We start from the raw sequence: 24,129 nt of genomic DNA on the forward strand, positions 1-24,129 counted from the left end.
GGCACAGACATTCAGTCCATAACAGTTGGGGTGGCTCATATCCCATTTGGTAGCTGGGAGACCCATTTTTCCAGCTTTTTAAACCCAAAATCTCTTGCCCCATTTGTGTAGTCCCCTCTCTCCACAGGACCTTCACTTTCTTTGGGTGTTAGGTGCTTAAAGAAGTGCTTAAAGACACCTCTCAAAGTGAGCTCTAAATTACTGTGTTCCCGTGTCTACTAATTCACCTTCACTAACTGTGTGGTACAGTTCAGTGTTAATGAATTCATTGATTCATTCATTCATTCACTCAGAAAATATTTATTTATTGAGCTCATATTATGTGTCAGGACTGTAAGTAATTGTAAGGGAGATGAATGTCAAGGAAAGGTAGGGTTTGATAAGACCTAATTTGATTTTGTGGGGAATGGTGGAGATCAGGAAATGGAATGTAGCTTAGTCCATCTTTAAAGACAGAATGCCCTTATTTTCCCAAACATAGATTCTAATTTGTGGCTTGGTGGGTGTGTCTCGGGAACTCAAACTGGGAAGTTTGTGTTGTCCTGAGCCTGTGATCTGCACATCAATTTTATTATCTCAAGCTTTTCCATGTGGTGGGGAGGCTAGCTACTGGCAGCCCTGGGGTCATATTGTTAGAGTTATGTAATCAGCAGAGAACAGGAATTTCTTTCCACTAAGGTCCAGCAGGGAGATCCCAGCCAAGACTCCACATTGCTTAACTGGATCACATGTTTATGCTTCACTGTGGCCAGAATGATGGGTCATATGGCTACTCCTGTAGTTGGGAGACAGGAGTCTATTCCAAGAGTTGCTCCCTTCTTACTCAGAGTAGGAAAGGTGGTATCTGAATGTGTCAGTCAAGGTAGATATGTTAATGAATAAAGAAAATCTGCTAATAAAATAACATTTAAATGTATATTAAAATGTAGGCAGTTTACCACTAATGGTTTTGTATTAAATAGGATCATTTTATATGAAATATATTTAAATATTGTGGCATGCTTCACATTAATTTTTTCTGAGGCGATGAAGTTGCCTACTTACAGGCATACTTAAATTTTTTTTTTTTTTTTTTTTTTTTGTAGAATAGAGAAATTATCTGGCCTATTGAATAAAGTATCTGGAATGTAGAGATGTGAGACAGTATATCAGTTTTGACTGTTTCTTGGAAAATTATGTGAAACATTTGAAATCTTTTAAGTGTTATGTGATTTAAAAAAACTTTATTGATTCATTAATGGCTGAAAAAAGCTTACTGATTGAGAAGTTTCCTTTCTGTGCTCATTCCGAGAGAGCTCACTTCTAGTCAGAGATTGTTTTGTTATATCTCCAACTACTATTTATTAACTTTATAAATCTGTTGATTATATCACTCAGTGCACATGAGTTTGATAGAGATCAAAGAAAATGTAAAAATCACGTAAAAATAAAGCCTTTTCTAATTGTTTGGGCCAAGAGAGTGAGAAGAAAAAGGAATGCACTATTTAGAATTCTTAATTTAAAAAATCAGTGCTTTGGGGCAGCCCTGGTGGCCCAGAGGTTTAGCGCCGCCTTTGGCCCGGGGTGTGATCCTGGAGACCCGGAATAGTGTCCCACATCAGGCTCCCTGCATGGAGCCTGCTTCTCCCTCTGTGTCTCTGCCTCTGTCTCTCATGAATAAATAAATAAAATCTTAAAAAAAAAAAAATCAGTGCTTTTTAAGGAGCAGTAAGATGAGGAACAGAGAGGGGAGATTATTTGAACTTTGCTATTGGATTTACTACATTTAAATTTTAGTAAATATTGTCTAAAGTAAAACATTTAAAAAATCAAAAGTATCTTAATTAAGTACAATTCTGATTAACAGTCTTTCAATAGCTAGCAACTTTCAGGTATATGAATTGCCGAAAATTTCCTGTAGCATCTGCCCAGAATCAACTCTATAGAACAATAACAGATATTGTTTGTACCTGTTGACCCATTTATGGAAACAAAGAAAAGTTTTTGTCTCACTAGATTATTTAAGCTGGTGATGTTTATGATAACAATTTTAAGAATTTAGTATTGTCTGATGGACAGAACTTAATTTTTTTTCCTCCTCTAGTTAAATATCTCGTTGTGATGATATTTTTCACGGGCATATGACCATATAATAGTATTTTGGTTGTTTAAAAATTGTAGACAAACCCAATTCAGAACCAAGAGAACTTTTTCCCCTTTCATTGTCAGTAGATGAATCCACTTTCGATGGAAAACATCCTGTAGTTAATTTGCTTTTACTGCACTCTTGTGGCCTCCATCCCAGGAGTCTTTCAACCCCAACCCAGCCTTTGTTTTTATTCCAGAGATAGCATTTTTACTCATTCTGTTAGCACTCGTGCATGATATTCCAGTATCTAACAAAAGTCCCTTTTCGAAAACAAGAATTGATTTTTTGGGAGTAGAAATTCAATCCCAAAATATTTCCTCTGGTTTTAGCATATGAATAGATTAAAAGCTAAAAGGAAATTTAAGTTGCTGAAATTATTCCATTAAAGGTTAAAATATACAACCCCTTTTCCCTTCCTTTGGTATACCACTGTTCTTCCTTATGGATCTCCAAATGAAACGATTGTAATGGAAAAAAAAAAATATGGCAAAGCACAAGGCAACAATATGCATCTTTGCTATGACCTTGGGACTCTCAATAAAATGTACTTGCATGTCCTTAAATAATTTGCAAAATGAGTTTTTTCATGGCTTTGATCACCTTCTGAGCTGGTTTCTCAATTTACCCAGGCGATGGCCTCATTGTCACAAGAGAATACCTCTTTAGGAGGCTACAAGATTGTGAAACCATACTTTGATCTGCATCCTTTGATTATGGGAAAATATAAGTATAATTCACTTATTAGAAACCATGTAATTTTAGGAGACTTCAGTTGGGAAGTAGAGCCAAGGCATGGAATACAGAAGTTGATATTTATACTTTGAGGTTTCACTCAAATCCTGACTGCTTATTTCCCCAGCAATGATGTTTGATGGTTGGCTTTGATTGCTTTAAAAAGAGATTTAGTTTCTTTTCTTTTCTTTTCTTTTTTTTTTTCCACTACTTCTGAGGAAGCAGTTTTTCACTGTTTAGAATTTAAAGACAATTGGTGGAATCCAGAAATTCAGCAAATGCCAAATGGAAAGGGAAATCTGAACTTTAGTTTTTAGAAGAATTTGGACCAGATCTTGATTTTTTTTCCTTGCTGCTTTCTATACTGAAATTCCTGCACATTTACATTGTTTCTACATTTATGCTTTCAAGCTGTCTACATTTGCTATGTGATAGGGAGATCGAATGCGAATTCTGCATTTAACTAAATGAAAATGAGTTGTTATTAGTTCAAGGACATGAAAGTGTTCATCCATGTTCATTAAATATGTAACATTGATAAAACTATTAAATTGCCAAACTTCATCATTAATTGATGGAATCTGGATTTTAATCATGTTAACTGTTTTAGTTGAAAGGATTTCTCTATAGAACTGGGTGATAAGGCTGTAACAGGGTGGGAATATATTTCTATTGTTCTCAGAGGAAGTTAAAATGCAAGAGGTCTAAATGTACAAATAAAACCCTTAGTAAAAATCTGGGTAAAAGAAATGAATATACTTATTTTCTTCAGTTTTCATTTCCATGTTAGCTTTAGGGTAAAAATTCAATTTTAATATCATAATGTTTGCTTCTATTCAGAACTTGTGGTAGAAATGAATAGGCTTGCACCCAGAGGTTGAATACATATTAAGATAATCTGTTTGAGTTTTATGCTCTATTTTTCAATTTCATTTCATACCAACTTACAGCTTAGTAACTTTTATTTTTTATTTAAGAAGATTATAGAATAAAGTTCTGGAGCACATTTGCTAATAACTTAGGTCTTCCATGATACTGAGTCACATATGTTTATAACTCTCATTTTAGCAATTAATCATAGACTGCTTAACTATTTATTGTAAGACTGTCTGGTTTCCCCAAGAAGATTATAAAAACCTAGAAGGTAAGGTTATAACATTGCCATAATATCCAATATCCAGTGCCAGACACTGGATACAGTGTCTAGGACTTGATTACTTTCTTTAAAACTTGACTAAAATTAATAGTAATTCTCATTAACAGAAACATATGCCAAAATTGTTCACGATAAACATAAAGGTTAGAAAATCATTGAAGTCTTTCTTTTTTTCTCTTATCTTGAATCTTTAAAAATCATCTTTCAAGAAAATATATATATTTATTAAATTATTCATATCTTGCAAAGGGGACCATATAACTCTGCTATAAATTTTAAAAGAAAAAATAAATGAAAATTGTGATTATTGGTGATTTTATCTGAGTATTCTAGACTCTCAGGAAATTAGCACAGACTCATAAAGAAGCCATTAAACCATTTTTATGGGGTAGAAGGAGGATGTGATATAGAAGAAAGAAATAACTTTTTTTTTTCTTTTCCTAAAGCTTTTTGTTTCGGGTCTTGAGGCATGGTAAGGGAAAAAGAAAGAGTGAGACAACCAGTATTTTTTTTTAAAAAGACTTTACTTATTCATGAGAGACACACACACACACAGAGGCACAGACACAGGCAGAGGGAGAAGCAGGTTCCATGCAGGGAGCCTGATGTGGGACTCGATCCCGGGTCTCCAGGATCACACCCTGGGCTGAAGGTGGTGCTAAACCACTGAGCCACCCAGGCTTCCCACAACCAGTATTTTTTGTCTCTACCCATTGGGTCCCACATTTCCAGGAAGAGTTGATGCTTTAGAACAGCAGATTTCAAATTGGTTAAGTATATGAAAGTCTAGAGTTCAAGTACATGAAAACTATTTGAAAATATGCAAGCATAGATGGTTTAGAGGAATCATTTCCCAGATTCTCAAATACCATCTGCTCTTTTCTAAAAATGATGTGCCTGAGAACATACTTGTGTTGGAGATCCTATGCCAGTCAACTCTTCCTTCACAATTGACCTTCTCTGTTACTCCATTGCTGTAAGGTAACTATATAGGCCACTCCCCATGCTATCCTCACTCAAATCTTGAGATCATTTTAGAGATGGAGGAGCAAGATTTCCAACCCAGCATAGTACACAAAGCCTAAACATTAAGTAAGTGTGAGGATAGAATTAAAAAAAAAAGATTTTTAAGATGTGCAAACTAAAAAAAATAAAAATAAAAAAAAATTATGCACCTTTCTCAGAGAGTTACTGGAGCATGTGCTCCAGCAAAAAGAGGGAGTAGACCAAGAGACAGGTGATCTTCAACATAGGAGAAATGAAAAGGCAATCCTGAAAGTGGTACTAAGATAGTATTTCCAGTTCAATAACTATAAAAATTGGAGAACAATCAAAGTTCGAATGAAAGGGAATAAAGCCAAGGACTGATGTTTTCAAGCAAGGAGAAATATTGATAGGTTTCTTGCTGTGTTCAAATGTATTAAGAAATGATTTCCAATTCTGATGAAAACTTCCAAGATGATCAATATGTAGAAAATTAAGTGACTGAAAGAAAGGCGACAAATAGTGACTGTAATTCTACAGGAAAAAAATAATCATTGCATGATACATGTTTTTATTTATAAAAATATTTACTTGCTTAGGGGTGCCTGGGTAGCTCAGTCAACTGAGTGTCTGGCTCAGATCACTATCTTGGGGTCCTGGGATCAAGTCCCATGCTGGGCTCCCTGCTCAGCAAGGAGTCTGCTTCTCTTCCCTCTGTTTCTCCCCCAAGCTTGTGCCCCACCCCCCCAACCTCAAATAAATCAATGAAATATTTTTAAAAAATTTACTTGCTTATAATAATGCAAACTGCTGGATAATGATTTATTTTTTTATTTTTATTTTTTAAATGATTTATTTTTTAAAGGTTTTATTTATTCATGAGAGAGAGAGAGAGAGAGAGGGGCAGAGACACAGGCAGAGACACAGGCAGAAGGAGAAAGGAGCCACATGCAGGGAGCCTGATGTGGGACTCGATCCCAGGTCTTCAAGATCATGCCCTGGCCTGAAGTTGGTGCTAAAATGCTGGGCCACCCGGGCTGCCCTCAATAATGCTTTAACCAAAAATTGTGGTATAACTCTTCATAGGAGAATGGGAGGAGGAATATATATGTGTATGAATATGTGGACACATAAAAGAGTTAAATCGTTGTCTCTATCCTAATGTTAAGGCTTAAATTAAATAATAAAATACAGAAATAATGGCATACACTGGTAATATAACAAAAAAGACTTTGGAATTGGTAATACAACAACAACAAAAAAGACTTTGAAATGGAGAGTAGTGAGTGTGGTAGACAGAACCTCCCAAAGATGCTCCTGTTGTTATTCCCAGAAAACATGACTATGTTAAGTAGCATGGCAAAAATGACTTTGCAGATGTGATTTAATTAAGGATTTAGAGATTGGGAGATTATCCTGGATTATCTGAGTGAATCCAATCACATGAACCTTTGATTTCAGAGAGATGTGACCACAGGAGTGGTCATGACCCTAGGAGCGTGGGTATCCACTACAAGGCAAGAACAACCCTCATCAAAGAAACAGGGACCTCAGTTCTACAACCTTAAGGATTAAATTTTGCCAACAACCTAAAGGAACAAGGAAACAGATTCTCTCCTAGAGCCAACGAAAAGGAAATGTCTTGTGGACATTGAGATTTTAGCTTGCAAGGTCTATGCCAGACTTTGATCTACAGAGTAACTGTAATATAATAAATATGTGTTTTTTGAAGCCACTGATTTTGTGGTATGTGTTATAGCAGCTAATAGAAAACTAATACAGTGAGGATGAGATATTTTATTTAAGCTTTGTGGAACATTTTACTGTTGACAGGAATAAATTTGTTTTAAATATATAACATTTTTAAAGCTTTGGTAAAATAAGAGTTGATATTTTCTTTTCTCTTTTTAAAAAAGGTTTAATTTATTTATTTTAGAGGGAGAAAGAGAGCACAAGCAGGGAGGGGATAGAGGGAGAAGGAGAAGCAGACTCCCCATGGAGCAGGGAGTGGTCAGCCTCTTTCTGGCTCCCTTTCGGTTAGACATGTTATGTATGAATTCTGGTGGCTTGTGCAGTTCCTGAAATTGGGGAAAGGACCATGATTTTCAGTCCATTTTGGATGCTCCCAGTGACTAAGCCCATGTCTATATAGTTGTGGTGGTTTAAAATAGTGGCTGTTAAGTTTTTGGCACTGCCACTATTCAGAGATGGAGGTTTACGTGCACTTTGCTTTTACCTGGGCTGGCTTGCGATGGTTTTTACCAATCAATAGTAGAAGTGACACAAGGTGACATGTGGGCCTAGGTTATAAAAGACCATGCTGCTTTTGTCTTATTCACTCCTGGAGTCCTGAACCACCAGGTACAATGTCTGGTTACACTGACATCACACGTTGGGAGGTCACATATGGTGCTCTACTTAATACACCCAGCTTTACTGGTTCTTCAGCCATCCTTGTCCAGGCATGCATGCATGAGTCTTCATGCACATGAAGCCATCCTGGGACCCTCTAGGCCAGCCCATCTGCTAACTGAATACGAGGATCATTTTTGTCAAACCCCCTTGGAACAGAAGAATCACCCAGTTGATCCCTACTCACATTCCAGACCCACAAAACTATGAGATACAATAAAATGATTCTTGTCTTAAGTCAACAGCAATTTAAAGTTTGGGGATAGTTTATTGTGTAATAATAGATGACTATAAATATTTTATTAGAAAGCAACTTCTAATAGTAACTTCCACACCCTTAATATTAAATTTGGTCTTGCAGATCCTCCAAAACCCATGGTGTTTGGTTCCTTACTGGAGGCCAAGGAGCCAGCCCACAACCAAGTCCTGCAAAAGTCCCCAAGCCTTCATCTATGGAATCCAACAGTGTCTCTAAGAAGGGTCACCTTCTTCTATTAATTTCCAAGGCAAACTTATTTCCCTGAATACATCTCAAAACGAAGTTAGCCTTCTTCTAGGCAAGGAAATCCAAACCTCAAGGACTTTAAGACCAACTATCTCCCTTAAAAAAAAAAAAAAAAAAAGGGCGAGGGGATTTCTCATGTTTCCATGGCAGGGTAAATACCATCACTGGGCAGCCCTGGTGGCTTAGCGGTTTAGCGCTGCCTTCAGCCCAGGGTGTGATCCTGGAGACCCGGGATCGAGTCCCACATCTGGCTCCCTGCATGGAGCCTGCTTCTCCCTCTGCCTGTGTCTCTGCCTCTCTCTCTCTCTCTCTCTCTCTGTCTCTAATAAATACAATCTTTAAAAAATGAAAATAAATAAATAAAAATTTTTAAAAAACCACTATCACCAATAATCAACCAACTCCCACCTTCATAAAACAAGATGTCTAGGGTTAAAATTAGGGTTAGGTGGTCAGGAGAGGATTTTTTTTTTCATAATGTAATCACAAGTTTATTATGTTTTGCCCTTTGTTCCTTATGTTCCTTTTTTTTATATATAAATTTATTTTTTATTGGTGTTCAATTTGCCAACATATAGAATACCACCCAGTGCTCATCCCATCAAGTGCCCCCCTCAGTGCCCGTCACCCAGTCAACCCCACCGCCCACCCACCTCCCTTTCTACTACCCCTAGTTCATTTCCCAGAGTTAGGAGTCTCTCATGTTCTGGGAGAGGATGTTTAAATGTTACCAATTAAAGAAAATTATTGGGGGATGCTTGAGTGGCTCACTGGTTGAGTGTCTGCCTTCAGCTCAGGGCATGATCCCAGAGTCCTGGGATTGGATCCCATACCGGGCTCCTTGCATAGAACCGGCTCCTCCTGTCTCTGCCTCTCTCTCTGCCTCTCTCTGTGTCTCTCATGAATAAGTAAATAACATATATTTAAAAAAAATTATTGCTTACTTATCGTGCTGTATAGCCAGAAAGCATGTTCTACAACTCTGTAATTTTTAGAATCTATTGAGAATCTATTGAGATGTTCTTAATATCTTAAAGTATGATCAATTCTTTAACTCTTCCAAATGTTTATATTAAATATATATTGAATATATTTAAAAAAATCTGTTAATTATATTAATGAATTCTTCCCATAATAATAAACAGTTACATAGTATTTACTCTGGGTGAATAGTATATTTATAGTAGTAAACCATAGTATTACTAAATATCAAATATTAAACAGTAAACCATACTATTACTCTGGTTTCTTTACTTCTAGAGTAAAGAAGTTTCTAGAACTTCAGATAAATTAACTCTTCATTCATTTACTATTTATTTATTTTTAAAGATTTTATTTATTATTCATGAGAGAGAGAGACAGACAGACAGGCAGAGGGAGAAGCAGACTACATGCAGGTAGCCTGACGTGGGACTTGATCCTGCATCTCCAGGATCATGCCCTGGGCTGAAGGCGATGCTAAACTGCTGAGCCCCTGGGCTGCCCCATTCATTTACTTTTAATCTATTTGTGTCTTTATATTTAAAATGGGTTTCTTGTAGACAACATAGAGTTGAGTCTTGCTTTTGATCCACTTTGACAATCTGTCTTCTAATGGTGTATTTAGACCATTGACATTCAAAGTGACAATTGAAAAATTGGATTAATATCTACCATATTTATTATTGTTTTTTTTTAAGATTTTATTTATTTATTCATGAGAGACAGAGAGAGAGGGGTGGCGGCAGACACAGGCAGAGGGAGAAGCAGGCTCCATGCAGGGAGCCGGAGGTAGAACTCGATCCCAGGCCTCCAGGATCACGCCCTGGGCTGAAGGCTGCGCTAAACCGCTGAGCCACCCAGTCTGCCCTGTTACTCCTTTTTTATACCTATTTTTGTCTTCCATTCTTTTTCTGCCTTTTGTGGTTTTGATTGAGCATTTTATATAATTCCATTTTCGCTTCATTCTTAGTACATCAGTTGTGCTTTTATTTATATTATTTTTACTTTTTATTAGTGGTTGCTCTAGAGTTTGCAGTGTACCATTACAACTAACCTGAGTTCACTTTTAAATAACACTGAATTGCTTACTGCTTCCTGGGCGGTGTGAGTGCTTTACGCAACCAAATAATCCTAATCTTCCCTCTTATCGCTTGAATCATTGCTGTCCTTCACTTCAGCTATATGTAAGGATATACAGGCATATATATATATGTACAAGGTATAGACATGAGCACACAAAGTTGAATACAATGTTGCTCTTATTATTTTGAACAAACTTTTATCTGTTAGATCAATGAAGAAAAGTTTTTATTTTACCTTTACTTATTCATTATTCATTCTTTGATGCCCTTCTATTCTTTAGTAGGTCTGAGTTTCTGGCTTACATCATTTTCCTTCCCTCTGAAGAACTACTTTTAACATTTCTTGCAAGGCTGATTTGCTGGCAACTAATTCCCTCAATCGTTTGTCTGAGAGTCTTTATTTGTCCTTTACTTTTGAAGGACATTTCTCAAGGTACAGAATTCTAGCTTGGTGGTTTCTTTCTTTCAATACTTTAAGTATTTCATTTCATTCTCTTCTTGCTTGCCTGATTTCTAAGGGCAAGATGGATGTGATTTTTTTTTTTGTTCCTCTATAGGTAATGTGTTTTTTCCTCGAATTTCTTTCAGGCTTTCTTTCTTTTTTATCTGTGATTTTCTGTAATTTAAAAATGATATATAAAAAATGTACTTTTGGGGGCAGTTATCCTGCTTGGTGTTCTCCAAGCTTCCTCACCTAAATGAAGTAAGAATGCTTTGAGATTGGTGCCATTATAGCTCCCATAATAAACTTGATCAGCAAGGCTGAGACTGTGAGAGGTTAAATCGCATAGCTAGCACAAGGCCAGGCAAGGGTTTGCACTGAAGCAGTATTATTTATATTCTAAAGGCTCTCTAGTTTATATAGAGGATTTCAAGCTACCTCACATCATTTTGAAAAAGACTTGACATGCCTTATTAGCAAATGAAAATAAAATGCTGAACCCCAGTTAACTTGTGAATAATAAATATATTTCTAAAGTATTTCTTCTCTGCTACTTCTAGATACTCCATTTTTTACTTACTTTGTAGACACTATTTGAAAGTCACTCTGACTTTTAATGTTCTCATATATTCTTTTATATTGATGTCTTCTTTCATATGTTTTTCTCAGGTCTTTTTTAATTTAAATGTTTAAGAGTAAAAAAATGACTAGAGTACTTTAATTACAATAATTTGAATGAGCTGGTTTGATTTGCCTTTTTAATCCATTTTTCTCTCTGTATCCTGGTCTAGCTTCTGGGAGGCTCAAAGAATGGAGTGACTCATCATAGCGTCTGCTGCGTCATCAGGAAAGAGGGTGCCCAAGGGACAGAGGCTAGACTGGGATTTGAAGTTTCTGGATTCTAACCACACTGGCTGTCTCTACATGGGGCTGCATCTTGATTGTGGTTTATAGGTAATCACTTAATTTCACGATCTTTGCACATTTTCCTTTCAAAAATGGCAACAATTATCCTTTATTCTTCCATCTCCCTTCTAGGATATGGCAAAGAGTCATTATTATTAAAAAAAAAAAAAGAAATTGAAAAAAAAAAAAGAAATTGTCAATCTGTCCAGAGGTATTTGCTATATAAATACAGAAAACAATTCTCATGATTTCCTTTGCCTTTGGGGCTGTGCCTGTAGGGTAAGTAGGCACTTTCTCAATGAAGGGGGCGTTTTGAAATTCCTTCCAAAGAAGTCTGGCATTCATTCTAAATTGACCTGGAGGCTGAGGAGCCCTGGAGTTTTTCCAGCTAGTTCAAACTCTGCCAGGTAAATATTTCCATGAACTAACAAGCTGTGGTAGACTGGTTATTCATGGACTTGGCTGTTACTGTTGCATTGTTCTTGAGTTACTTTTGTGTTATATTTTTAGAATCCCTATAATTTTATAGGTCCTGATGCTTAATCTGAGTCAGTATGTGTTCTTTTAGATGTACAATACTAGAGCTGGGTGGAACAATCTACCTTTTAAGAAAGGACATTTATTGTAAATTTAGTAAGATGTTTAGAGGTAGGTGTTTTGAGATGGGCTAGTGACAATATCATGTGGATACCATGCTTTCTTCCCTTTTTGCTCCAACCTCTAGAAACTTTAGTTTTTGTCCTTAGGATTGATGCTTCCTAGTCACCAAGTGGTTGCCATGCATACAGACCGTAAGACTTCACATGACGTTGTATGACTGCAGAAGTAGGGTGTTGATCAAGATGGCAAGAGAAAGACCTTCTCATATACTTGTATTCTTTTACCCAGGAACAAAAAATCTATCCCCAGAGTCCCTCTACCTCACATCTATTTGGGCAGGAGGAGATATTATGGCCTCTCTGAGCAGCAAGGGTGGCTGGAAAAGGGAGTATTTTGCTTTTTCAGTATCTGCATTGAAGGGTGGACAAGGAGAAGGCATAAGGACTGACCAGCTGAAGTGTTTGCCACAACTAACAAGTTCTTTTTCTTTACTTCCCTTCTATTCTATTCACAGAAGTCATTGCCTGCAAACAGCCTACCACAGTCTTGGGAATGAACTCTGACAAACTGACCATCATAACAGTTGATGCTTCTCATTGAGGATGGAAGAATGGGGCTCCAAACTTTGTTATACTGTTCTTGAAAGGTAATCAGCTTCCTTGCATGAGTAGATGGAACAGGTCTGTTTATGTTACTTTGAGGTTTACCAGTAAAGCACCACAACCTCTGCAAGCTGAGGAATTGAGGGGAAAGATTGCATGAGTCTTGGTCTGTTTCTTACAATTGCCTTGTGAAGGTGGCAGGCAGCCATTAATAGTGCTGATTTTATAAATGCAGGATGAACAATTAAAGGGGTAGCAGTTCTAATTCTAGGAACTGGGTGTGAACAATTTTATTTCCAGGCTCTGAATGATCAAAGGTTTTCTGTTCAAAACATGGTTGGTATAGGTCCAGTGATAGTTGAAGTTTATCATCTAAAATAGATGGATCTCTCTTTTAAAATTAGTATTTTTTCATTTCCATGCATTTATATTAAAATTTGTTTTTTTTTTCTCTAAATAGTTGGAGAATGGCATGGGATGACCTTGTAGTAGGCAATATATAATACAATCAAGTCTATGTACTAATTCAAGAATAGTTTCCCATTGGCAAGAATATAGAAAGTCTATACTGGCATCATTATCATGGACATGTTTCTTTGTTTTTATTGTATTCAATAAGATATGCAATTCATCAGTTTACCTTGGAAGAAAAGTGTGATGAAGTTTGACTGTCTTTTAGTTTTATCACTAAGATGACAGGAGGCCAAACCTCTTAGTGTGATCAGGTTGTTGTAATGATGTGCGAAGGCAGCCAGCATACCATTCTGAACATGATCTCCTTCATCTGGAAACAAAGTGAACAACCTTTGATATTGATAAAACCCAAAGAACTTTGGAAAATTTTAGTGTTTCTTGATTGATACTCTCTATTTGGGATGGATTTAGCTGAGAATCCCTGATACTGTTTAAATAAATAAAGGATTTACTTTTTTTTTTTTGCAAGGAGTATGGAGGTGGTCATTTCAGGGTCCAGTATACTGCTCCATGGTCAGGCTCATTTTGCCTTTATGCTCTGCTGTCCTTCAAAAAGAACTGCTGAGCACCTACGAATTATGTAAGTATTCCAGGAACAAGAAGAGAAACAAAGAAAGAAGGATAAATGGTCATATCAGGACTTGGGACATTCTCAGAAATACCAGTCAATGTGAATCTTGTTGCTGTGAACCATGTCCCACAGCCACTATTAGCTGCAAGAGAGTCTGGTGATTATAGTTTCTTAGCTGAACACATTGCTGTTGTTGTAAAAGTGGAGGTTCTCTTAATGAGAGTGAAATAGAGAAATGACATTGTCTAAAGAACTAGCAACCAATGCAATGCCCATTATCTCGGCAAACTACGGTGTCTGTGCTTCCACCTGTTAAGCATTACTTTCATGTCGATTGCCATTGTAAATGTAGGTGAAAGTGATCAGATATTTAAAAAGAATCTGCTATTTTATATTCTTTTTCAAGTAAGTAATAGTAGTCTTCTCATTTATATTTACTTTGTTTTTTTAGTTTATGTGCATAGTTTTATATATGTTTCTGTTTCTTGGCAAGGAAGTGAAGGTTCATGCTTGGATGATAAAGTGAATTCTGGAAAGGCCAAATTCACTCGATTTTTAGAGGGGTCTAGGATGTGTTTTGGGACTGCTCTGCTCCCTGGATGGTCCTGGGATCCTGGCTTCCCCTTTGGAACCAGCCCCTCAACTATGAGTAGACCTGGAGGTGTTTTGAGCCTCAGGCTGAGGAGTAGATTCTGAGTCATCAGGTGGCCCATTTTCTGCTTTGCCCAATCCAGCTATCTATCTGGATCTGTAGGAACACTTTCAGTGGCGTCAGAGACAATAGGTAAGCAGTATATGTAAACAGAGCCAGAGAAATGCTGTAGTGTGGCCCAACTGCGTCACCCGTCCCAGGCTTTTATCCTAGGAGCCTGAAGTGTAACATGCATTCCAAACCAATGGACTCAGTACAGAGTCAGCCTTTTGCAAACATAATGCAAATTGAAACATTTTTTTACTCCTTTTTCCCTCCCTATTCTTTCCTCCCCCTCCCCTCTATTTAGGTTTTGTCTTGGAGAACTTATTTGAATTTTCAAGTTAGCAAGACTTAAAGAAGTCACCTTTCCTCACTGCCCACCTGTAGGAACCCTGGAGGACCTTAGATAGGTTCTGCATGTAGACATCCAAAGATGAAGCACTCGTGATCCCACACATCGGCTAGCTCTGAATAACATATCAGAAAGCTGTTGGCTCGTAGTAGGCTGACCTCTCCTATTAGATTTTACAATCTCTTGCCAACAGAGAAACACCAACATCCCCTTTGACAAACAACAGAAAGGGCTATTGCATTTCACTGCTAGGGCTTCTCTTTTGTAGAAGCTTTTTTGATTCAGAATTGACTAGTAGTTCATGAGTCTCTATGAACAACAATTCTGGGTAAAAGCTGAGAGTTGTGATGGCCATGAAGGAGAAAGAAGCAGAACAGTGTTATTTGCCATTCTGACAGTCACCTTTACAAGTAAAATGTTGGGGGAAAAAAAAAAGAAATGTTGAGGGGCAACTGGGTGGCTCAGTTGGTTAAGCATCTGGCTCTTAGTTTCAGCTCAGGTCATGATCTTGGGGTCCTGGGCTCCACCCTCAGCATGGAGTCTGCTTGTCCTTCTCCCTCTCTTCTTCCCCCACCACTCTCTCTCTCTTTTTCTCTCTGATAAATAAATAAAATCTTTTAAAAAAGTAAAATGTTAAGGTTATGTCCTTGCAAGGATCCTGGATCTTCTCCATTTTCCATAAGACTATAAAACAAGCTTATCTTCTTCCTCTCTGTTTCCCTCCCTCCATGTCTTTCTCTCTCTCTCTTACCTCCTTCCTTTCTTTCCTTCTTTCTAAAGCTTATAACTATGAGTGTTCAAGGAGAGGTTAATTTATCTGACTCGACATGATGAGAGAAGGCATCATGCGTGAGGTGAGGCTTGAATTAATCTTGCAGGATGAGTATTTAAGTGTTTGCTCAGATGGGAGGGGACAGATTGAATAAAAACAGATGGACCAATGCAATAATTTTTATTGAGTCTGCTGGAGTGACTCAGTCATGATTATGCAGGCTACTGTTTCATAAGTATGCAGCCCACAGGCAGCCATTATTGCTCACACTTCCTTATTGTTTACTATGGGGAGGGCAGAGCATTTAGCAACACACTGATGTGGTGTTGAAGTTGAATTCTTAGTGAGTCTCAACATTTTCCCAGGCGATAGACATTACAGATGACCTTCCCAAGCAAGATGCTCTGAAGAAAGTCCCTTGCCCATTCTGGGCAAGCTACCAGTAACTTTACCCCCTTCTCTCATAAAAACAATACAAAGAAAAGGGGAATTTTGTGGGAAAACAAATATAGGTACAATATTTGTTCTTAAAGAATTGTCACAACTGATTTTAACTAACCATGTAGATGATGGTCGTTGAGGATTGTCAGAAAGTTTAAGGCCACTCTAGAGTTCACCCAAGTCTATTTATTTAGAGTTTACTACAGTAAGGAAGTTAGCTACTATTGCATTTCTTCTGCAAGAGACTCACAAGGATTTAAACGGACAATGGGTTTTGCAAAGAAAAAGGAAGAAGTCTCAAGATAATCTTTGATTGTCAGTGTCCCATTTAGGAGGAACTTTCTCTTGGGGTGGGATTTTGGAAGTGATATAGAGGTGGTGGGAATGAATAGTGGGCAGGGAGCTCCCTGATTGGCTTTTAGATTCATTTTGACATCTTTGATTGGTTCACAGTCCCCAGGCTTCTAACTGAGTCCTCCAGGCTAGGTAAGCTCATAGAGTTTTCCTGTTTCAACTGAAAGAGTATCTGTTCTCTTCTGTGCTTTTCAAGTCTAGCAGAAGCCAGTTCTGCTGAGTTGTTGCATTAAACTGTGAGGTCCTTTTTCAGCATATACCAGTGCCTGGTATATTGTAAGGAGTCAATAATATTTGTAGAATGTATAACAAATATTTTAAAGAGCTTTCAAATATTAAAGTTAAAAGGATTGTACAGTAAACATCCATATTCCCACTATCTAGGTTCTATAGTTAAAATATTATTAGATTTGCTTTATCAACTATCTATCCATATATTCACCCTACAAAAGGAATTTTTATATGACACATTTAATTAAACTAATAAGAAAACAGTTTATAGTCTTACTGCTTTTATGAGGAGAGATCTAGCCCAAGAGAATAATGAGTGATAGTTCCAAAAATGTCTTAATTGCCCTTAGGTACTACTATTGTTTGCCAAATATGGGTGGGGCTCAGGTCCTATATGAGGCTGTTAATGTTGGAGGACTTTAGTCAGTTAAGGTGTGGATATGCTTAAGTTTCACTTGTTGATAGTATTATTGAACCAGGATTTGCCTTCACCTTTAAAAAAATATGAAACTGGTAGGGAAAAATGCCAGTTTAAAAAAAAAAAAAAAACCATAGCGCAGCCTGGGTGGCTCAGTGGTTTAGCACCACCTTCAGCCCAGGGCATGATCCTGGAGACCCAAGGTTGAGTCCCTTGTTGGGCTCCCTGCATGGACCCTGTTTCTCCCTCTGCCTGTGTCTCTGCCTCTCTCTCTCTGAGCCTCTCATGAATGAATAAATAAAAACATTAAAAAAACCCCCACAAGACTATATTAGGGGTTTTAAGTTTAATGGAGCTACTATAATCTGTGTTTGTCATGTTTATAAAGATTCATAGAAGTCAGCTTAATTCGCAAATAAAAGTTAATTCTCTAGGTTAAATGAGGCAGGCAAAAGTTGAATATGCCTGCTACATCAAAGTCTATTAGGAGGCTAGTCATCAAAGTATACTTGTTATTTTCTCTGTTCTGTTTTTTTTTTTCTTGAGAGTTAATCTACTTATGCATAATGACTTTTTAGTACTAGATATTTGTGTACTATGAAAAGTGCAGCATATGGCCTCTGACCATGGGTTGTGGATATAAGTTGTGGACACCACTGGGAGTCAGTGCGTGGTGGCCTTTTAGTAGAATCAGATGTCTTAAGTTTGGGTTTGGCCTCTGTCTTTCAGAGTTGGGGCCTCAGATTCAGAATCAAAAAATGAATTTACTCCACAGTGGTATTTACCCTATAAGGTTGTGATAAAGATTAAATGAAATACTGCTTGGAAAATGCCTGGCTCATAGTGACAGTAAATACTAGTTGTCATCTGTTAAAAATGCGGCAGAAGTAACATACTTAGGAGGGAAATTAAAGTATGCATGTACTGGTATCATAGAATTCTTGTTTTGAGCTGGAAGTGACCTGAAAAATCCTCTGCCCCAACTCCTTATCTTGAAAATAAGAAATCTGAAATCCAGAGACATTAAATAATTTTCTTCAAATAACAGTTGAAGTTATCCTGGAATAAGATGAAAACCGAGTTTTTAAATCTCCTTAGTAAAGCTCTTTCCAACCATAGGCAATCCTGATGTGAGGATCCTGCAGCGGGCCCAGGGCAATGATAAAGCAGTGTCCTTGGACATACTCAGACTTGAATCCACCTCTTATTATGTGGCCTGGGTGAATTATTCCTTGGTTTTCTCTCTGTAAGTGGTTTTTGTAATCTTGCCAGATGGGGCTGTTCTGGGGTAAAATGAAATGATAGGAATGAGACATGATGCAGGATGCTTTGACATAATAAAAATTCCCTGTGATGGTAACTGTTCTTGATGAAGAATAGGAAAAGGCAGTGGGGGAAAAAGGAGGAGGAGTTGTAAAGGAAGACACAGTCCTTGATTCTCATAACAGATCATGAAAAAGGTGAATCCTGAAAAGTCTGTGGCACCACTTTCAGATGGAGGTGGAAGAGAGGAAGGAACAGCATAGAAGAATGGAAGCTGGAAAGAAGAGCAGAGAATAAAGATGCTGATAGGAAATGAATAACTGTCATCAAGCACTCCTGTTCCTCTGGGCTTTGTACTTTGGTTAGGGATGGAAGATTCCAGACAGGGTGCAGCTTGATTCCACAAAGGGATCTGTACAGGCGATCCTCCACTTCATCCCTATGATTGTTGTGTTTTCATGATTCCCACCTGAGTTTAATTTTGGGGTTATTTAGATACCAAACCCTTGTCTCAGAAGGACCACAATTACAAAGGATTTTTTTTTTTTTTAAATTCATTTGAGAGAGAGAGAGCAAGAGCATGGGGAGGGGTAGAGGGAGAGAGAGAGAAGCCACTCCCCTACAAGCAGGGAGCCTGATGCAGGGCTTGATCCCAGGACCCCAGGATCATGATCCAAGCCAAAGGCACACATCAGCCACTGAGCCACCCAGGTGCCCCTTATAGAGGATTTTTGAGCCAGAACATACCTCAGAGGCCCTCGGCTTCCATACTCTCATTTTACAGCTGATGAAATGTCCTGTAAGAACAAACGGGAACTCCCAGGTTAAATAGGTTAAAATAAGCTCTGGTCAGGTGAGATGAAGACCTAAGCACCATGTTTGTCAATGATTCTGTGGGAGAATGCCTTTACGGTTCTAAGCAACAAGAGTGCAAAAACGTATTTGGCAAATGATACTAATAATACTAATTAGGTGGATTTGTCTATAATGTGATGCCTTTCTACTAGTCTTTACATTTTTTTCCCACCAGAATACAACATTGCCCAATTGTGATAGGCATCAGAGAACTCATTATTCAAGTAGATTCTAAGTTTTTCAGGGCAGGGAATATGTTTTCTACTTGCTTTGCAACCTTTGCTATGTTAGCTGTGTGAACTGTAGGCCCGCAATAAGATGCTTGTTCAAAGAGAATGAAATAACCTAATTTTTCTTTTTAATTCAAATAGAACTATGACAATAGGTAAAGCAGACAGAGCACTAGAGTCCATGGGACAGTGAAGGGTCAAGGTCAGGAGCACAGGGCTGCAGGGAGAAGTATCTGTGATGGTGGAAAGGTTCTGTTTGCACTGTCCAGTGGAAGCCATGGGCCATGTGTGGTGATTAATAGCACTTAAATTGTGGCTAGTACAAGTGAAGAACTGAATTTGTAATTTTATTCGATTTTAATTAAGTTAATTTAAAGTTTAAATATGGCCCCATGGGATTGATGGCCACTATAATAGGCTGTGCAGAACATGGAGGGTAATGGTGGACACTGAGGTATGTGGCCAGGGTTTGCATCCCAAGCTTGCCCTTCCTAATCGCTCGATGGTTGGGTTTCATGGTGTCCCCATCTGTAAGGGCTGTCGTAAAGACCATGAGTCAATACATGGGGTCAATGTGTGGAAAGTTTCCTGAGTCAATATATGGAATGCGTCGAGACATGGCAATGAATCATTCTAGTGCCTGGAGAAGAATCTGTTTGTGTGCTCTTATCGTTATTACTTTTATAAGGAGGATGTTTTAACTAATTAGATCATTAAATAATTGTTTGGTCTGATTTTTGCCCTCTTTTGACTTTTTGGGCCTCTGTGGTTCTACTCGTTAAACTGTGGGAATTGGTCAGTGCAAAGTCTCTGGCTCTGAAAATTGATGTTCCTGTGAACTGGCAGCTTTAGCTTCTATAGATGATTGGGAGAAAAAAATCTGGCTTTTGATCTAGCTGTGGATTTATCCCTGTGGGATATGTGGACCCTCTGTCCTTCATTTCTGCATCAGATCGATGAGGAGAGCTTTGCCTCATTTTTTAGAGGTCCACATCTTAGAGCCACATGAGGGATATTAAATAATGTTTAAATAAATGATTACATTTCAAGTGTTTGGAACACGTTTCCTCCGAACTATCATAATCATAACATAGCAACAGTATTTATTGGGTGGTGTTTCTAGGCACTGGGCCAAGTGGTTTCGAGGCATTATTTCAGTTGATGTTCCCCTATGATGAGGGAAGATATTGTCACTGCTCTTTTAAGAGGACAGGACACAGGGGTCAGGCTCTGGGTCACTTAGCCAGTGAGCAGCAGAGGCAGGCATTTCTTTCTGACTCTGGGTCTTATATTCTGAAGGTTGTGGAATGACCTCTTGCAGCATGACAACTTATATTTGTTAACTCTTAGTGTGTTTGCTGATATGCTTGAAAACCCTCAGTAATGGAGAAATGAGTTTTGAACTTTGAAAAATCTTGGAAACAGAAAGCAAGATGGCTGTTATAAAATGAAGAGATAGAAGATTTTGATCATTTATGCCCCTTTTGATAATGAGACTTCAGTCATTTGGAATTTGCTCTGGATAGTTTCTCTTGAGAAAGTCTCTCACCGTAGGGTTTCTTAAATTCTTGCCAACACACACACACACAAAAAAATCTTTCCTATGAAAACATACTCCTCCTTACCCTGGTTAACAAGTAAAGAATTATCTTGCTACTTGATAGCATCTATTTTTTTTTAAGCTAAAAATCTCTAAATGTAAAAAGGAGGGGAATATCTATGGATGAATTCCTTGAGGCAAAACTGGCATATTTTTTGGTTGTCTCTTGTCTAGAAAACTGTTTCCAGGGGATTTAGGGCTTTCCCCACTGCTGTTGGATCAGCCCATTATCTCAGTCTTTCAGATTCATTCTGTGATTGGGTTCAGAGTACAACACGTGTTCCCGCTCCAACAGCCATTTTTTCCAGTCTTTCTGATGGAAGAGCCACACTGGTGAGATTGATTGACTTCAAACAACAAATGCTTACCACTTAAAAAAAAAAGTGTGTGTATGTGTATATATATATATATATATACACACACACACACAATTGTCAAGCCCTACTCTTGCACCTAACTCTCCTGCTACAGAGTCTGAGGTCTCTTACTCAAGATCTTTTAGAAAATCACACCTGCACATTTTGCTTCTTAGCCCTGGGCCCATCTGCTTTATTCTTGGACACCCTCCGGTGGAGTCAGTGACTCATTTTGCTTCGGTCCAAGACCTAAGTCAGCCCAATGAAGACCAATAGTTATCACTTCCTGGACTTTGAGTGAGTTACCAGGGATTTAAATAAGGAAACTGGTAGCTCTGGAAACTACTGGACACTGTCTTAGGAGCAAGAAGGAATCCAGTTAGGGGTTAAACTTGTCTAAGAACAACAGAGTTAAGGAAAGAAATAGGGCCCATTTTTTTCCCCATTTCTTTAAGACCTTGCCTTATCTGAAGTATAATCTGGACTTTTTCAGTCAAATGGACCCATAATTCCTCTATTATTTAGGTGAGTTTGAGTTGCATTTTCCTTAACCAATAAGGGAAGCATCTTACCTGATGCAGAGGGCATAATACACAGGCTAGGGAGCATAATAGCTCCTGGGCTTACAAAGATGACTAAGGCATACGTACCCTCAAAATACAGGAGTTTATAATTCAAGAATATTCTTTTCCCCATTTAATGTGTTTGTTCTTGCAAGGCAGTGGGCAGGATTACTTTTTATGGTGTCATTAAAATTTTTTAGTATGTATTTTGAATTGAGATATAGTTCAAAGGCCATAAAACTCACCCTTTTAAGGTGACCAAGGCCCTGGTTTTCATATATTCATGAGGTTGTGCAACCAGCACTATCTCACTTCAGAACCTTTCCATCCCTTCTCCACACACCCCCAAACTCACATCCATTAGCAGTCACCCCTCATTCTACCTGCCCTCCCCAGCCCCTGACAATCACTAATCAACTCTCTCCCTCTAGGGATGTGCCTGTTCTGGATACTCCATATAAGTGGAATCATACAATATGTTGCCTTCTGTGACTTCCTACTTTTACTTAGCATAGTATTTTCAAGGCTCATTGGTTTTTACATCTATTGGTTCTTCATTCCTTTTTTGTGGCTGAATGATAGTCCATTGCATGGATATTCAATTTTTTGTCTACTGATCCATCAGTTGATGGACATTTGAGTTATTTCTACTTTTTGTTTATTGTGAATGTTCATGCTGCTACGAACATTCATGTACAAATTTTTGTGTGGATATATGTTTTGCTTGCTTGCTTGCTTGCTTGCTTGCTTGCTTCCTTCCTTCCTTCCTTCCTTCCTTCCTTCCTTAAAAGATTTTACTTATTTATTTGAGAAAGTTGAGTGAGCCAGAGAGAGAGCATGAGCAGAGGGAGGGGGGCAGAAACAGACTCCCCACCAGGAGGAGCTTGATGTGGGGCTGGATCCCAGGACCCCGGGATCATGACCTGAGCCAAAGGTAGATGCCCAACTGACTGAGCCACCCAAGCTCTCCTAGATATGTTTTCATTCTCTTAGGTTTACGTGTGGAGCTGTTTATGAGTGGAACTGTTGGGTAATATGGTAATGTTATGTTTAACTTTTTGAGTAACTACTAGACTATTTTCCCTAGTGGTTACACTGAACAAGAAAATAAGACTTCTGTTCTTATGGAGTTTATAGGTACTAATGTTATAACAGATTGCAACTTTGAAAAAAAACTAGACTAGAGAGAAATCGTACAGTGTCTCATACATGGTAGCCTTTAATACAATAAAAACTTCCTTTGAAATCTTTACTATAAAACAGAAATTTGGTCCCCTGGCAACCCCTTCATAAATAGTGATGCATAGTGTGTTTTTTCTGTTATGACACTAAAAGCCTGTAAATCAAATGTTTCTATTTCATCGCAACTAGAAAGTTAGACATTTATAAATCCCGCTAAGCATCTGACTGACAATTTATTATTACAGTGGGGCACCAAGGAACTGTTAGGTCCATAAACATCTTTAAAAGTCTTTAAAAATTTCCAGAGAATCGAAAGCAAAAGATATTAGCAACATTATTGAGATTATAGGAATGAGAAAATCTAATTAGCCATAAATGGAAATAAAATACATGAGATGGCAATTACTGCTCAAGACGAATACAAAATGAGAAGGTACAGAAAGCATATTTAGGACAAAGTGCATTTGCTTTCTAAAAATTATTTTATTGCAATTACCAAAGTATGTTAGCTTATCTGTGGTGCTATATAAACAGTAATAATGGCATTGTGGGCACGGAATGCACAACAAATAAAATCCAGCTGACCTTTATCTTCAGTGCCCCATTTCATGCAAGCTGTGACTTTCCCAAAAGGTATTTGAAATCACCTTATGGTAATTAATTTGTGACAGTTAGAAAAAGGCTTGAGGACAGTGCCAAGGAAAATTCCACATATCGTGGTGGTGGAGGGGATCATAGAATTTAAGGCTGGAAGAGACGTTAGTTTTTCCAGTGTGCCATCCCTCTCTCCAGCCCCCCTCCCCCCTTCCCACCCCTGGACCACCCCCACCCCAGGCCCCCCGCACAGTTGCTGAAATAACAAACCTGCTGTTGAAAAGTTACCAGTCTTTAGTTAAACATTTCTGTTCTAGAAGCATGAAGATAGTAATTGCAACCCCATCTATAATAGTAAAACATTGGAGCAACCAAAATATCTTACGCAGCAATAAGTCACTGTTATACAAATGGAAATTATATCTGTGGACATTTGGGGAAGTGTTTTGTTATGCTTTTAAATGAAAAAAAAAAAAGCAGAATATAAACCTGCATTTGTATTATGCTTAAAACTAACTGTGGCCTGGAAGATGGAAGATATGCAAAATAGAAATAGTTCTTTTTGCTTGTGTTTTCTTTTCTTTTAAACATTTATAAATTTTCTGTAATTTTGCTTAGTCAGTGTTCTTATATCAAATTAATAAATGGA

General features: G+C 37.9%; 1 protein-coding gene across 4 annotated transcripts in view; it reads left to right on the top strand.

Annotated features, from left to right (window-relative positions):
- Window positions 1-24,129, top strand: part of SOCS6 (suppressor of cytokine signaling 6) — a 155,212-nt gene that overhangs the window by 46,281 nt on the left and 84,802 nt on the right. For all 4 annotated transcript variants that reach the window (XR_005985421.1, XR_005985419.1, XR_005985420.1 and 1 more), the window contains exons 4-6: window positions 11,214-11,376; window positions 12,443-12,574; window positions 13,474-13,584. The gene's annotated coding sequence lies outside the window, so the exon portion shown is untranslated. The remainder of the gene's footprint in view (window positions 1-11,213; window positions 11,377-12,442; window positions 12,575-13,473; window positions 13,585-24,129) is intronic.

The sequence above is a fragment of the Vulpes lagopus genome, chromosome 24 (assembly GCF_018345385.1).
Source record: "Vulpes lagopus strain Blue_001 chromosome 24, ASM1834538v1, whole genome shotgun sequence".
NCBI classification, from domain to species: domain Eukaryota; kingdom Metazoa; phylum Chordata; class Mammalia; order Carnivora; family Canidae; genus Vulpes; species Vulpes lagopus.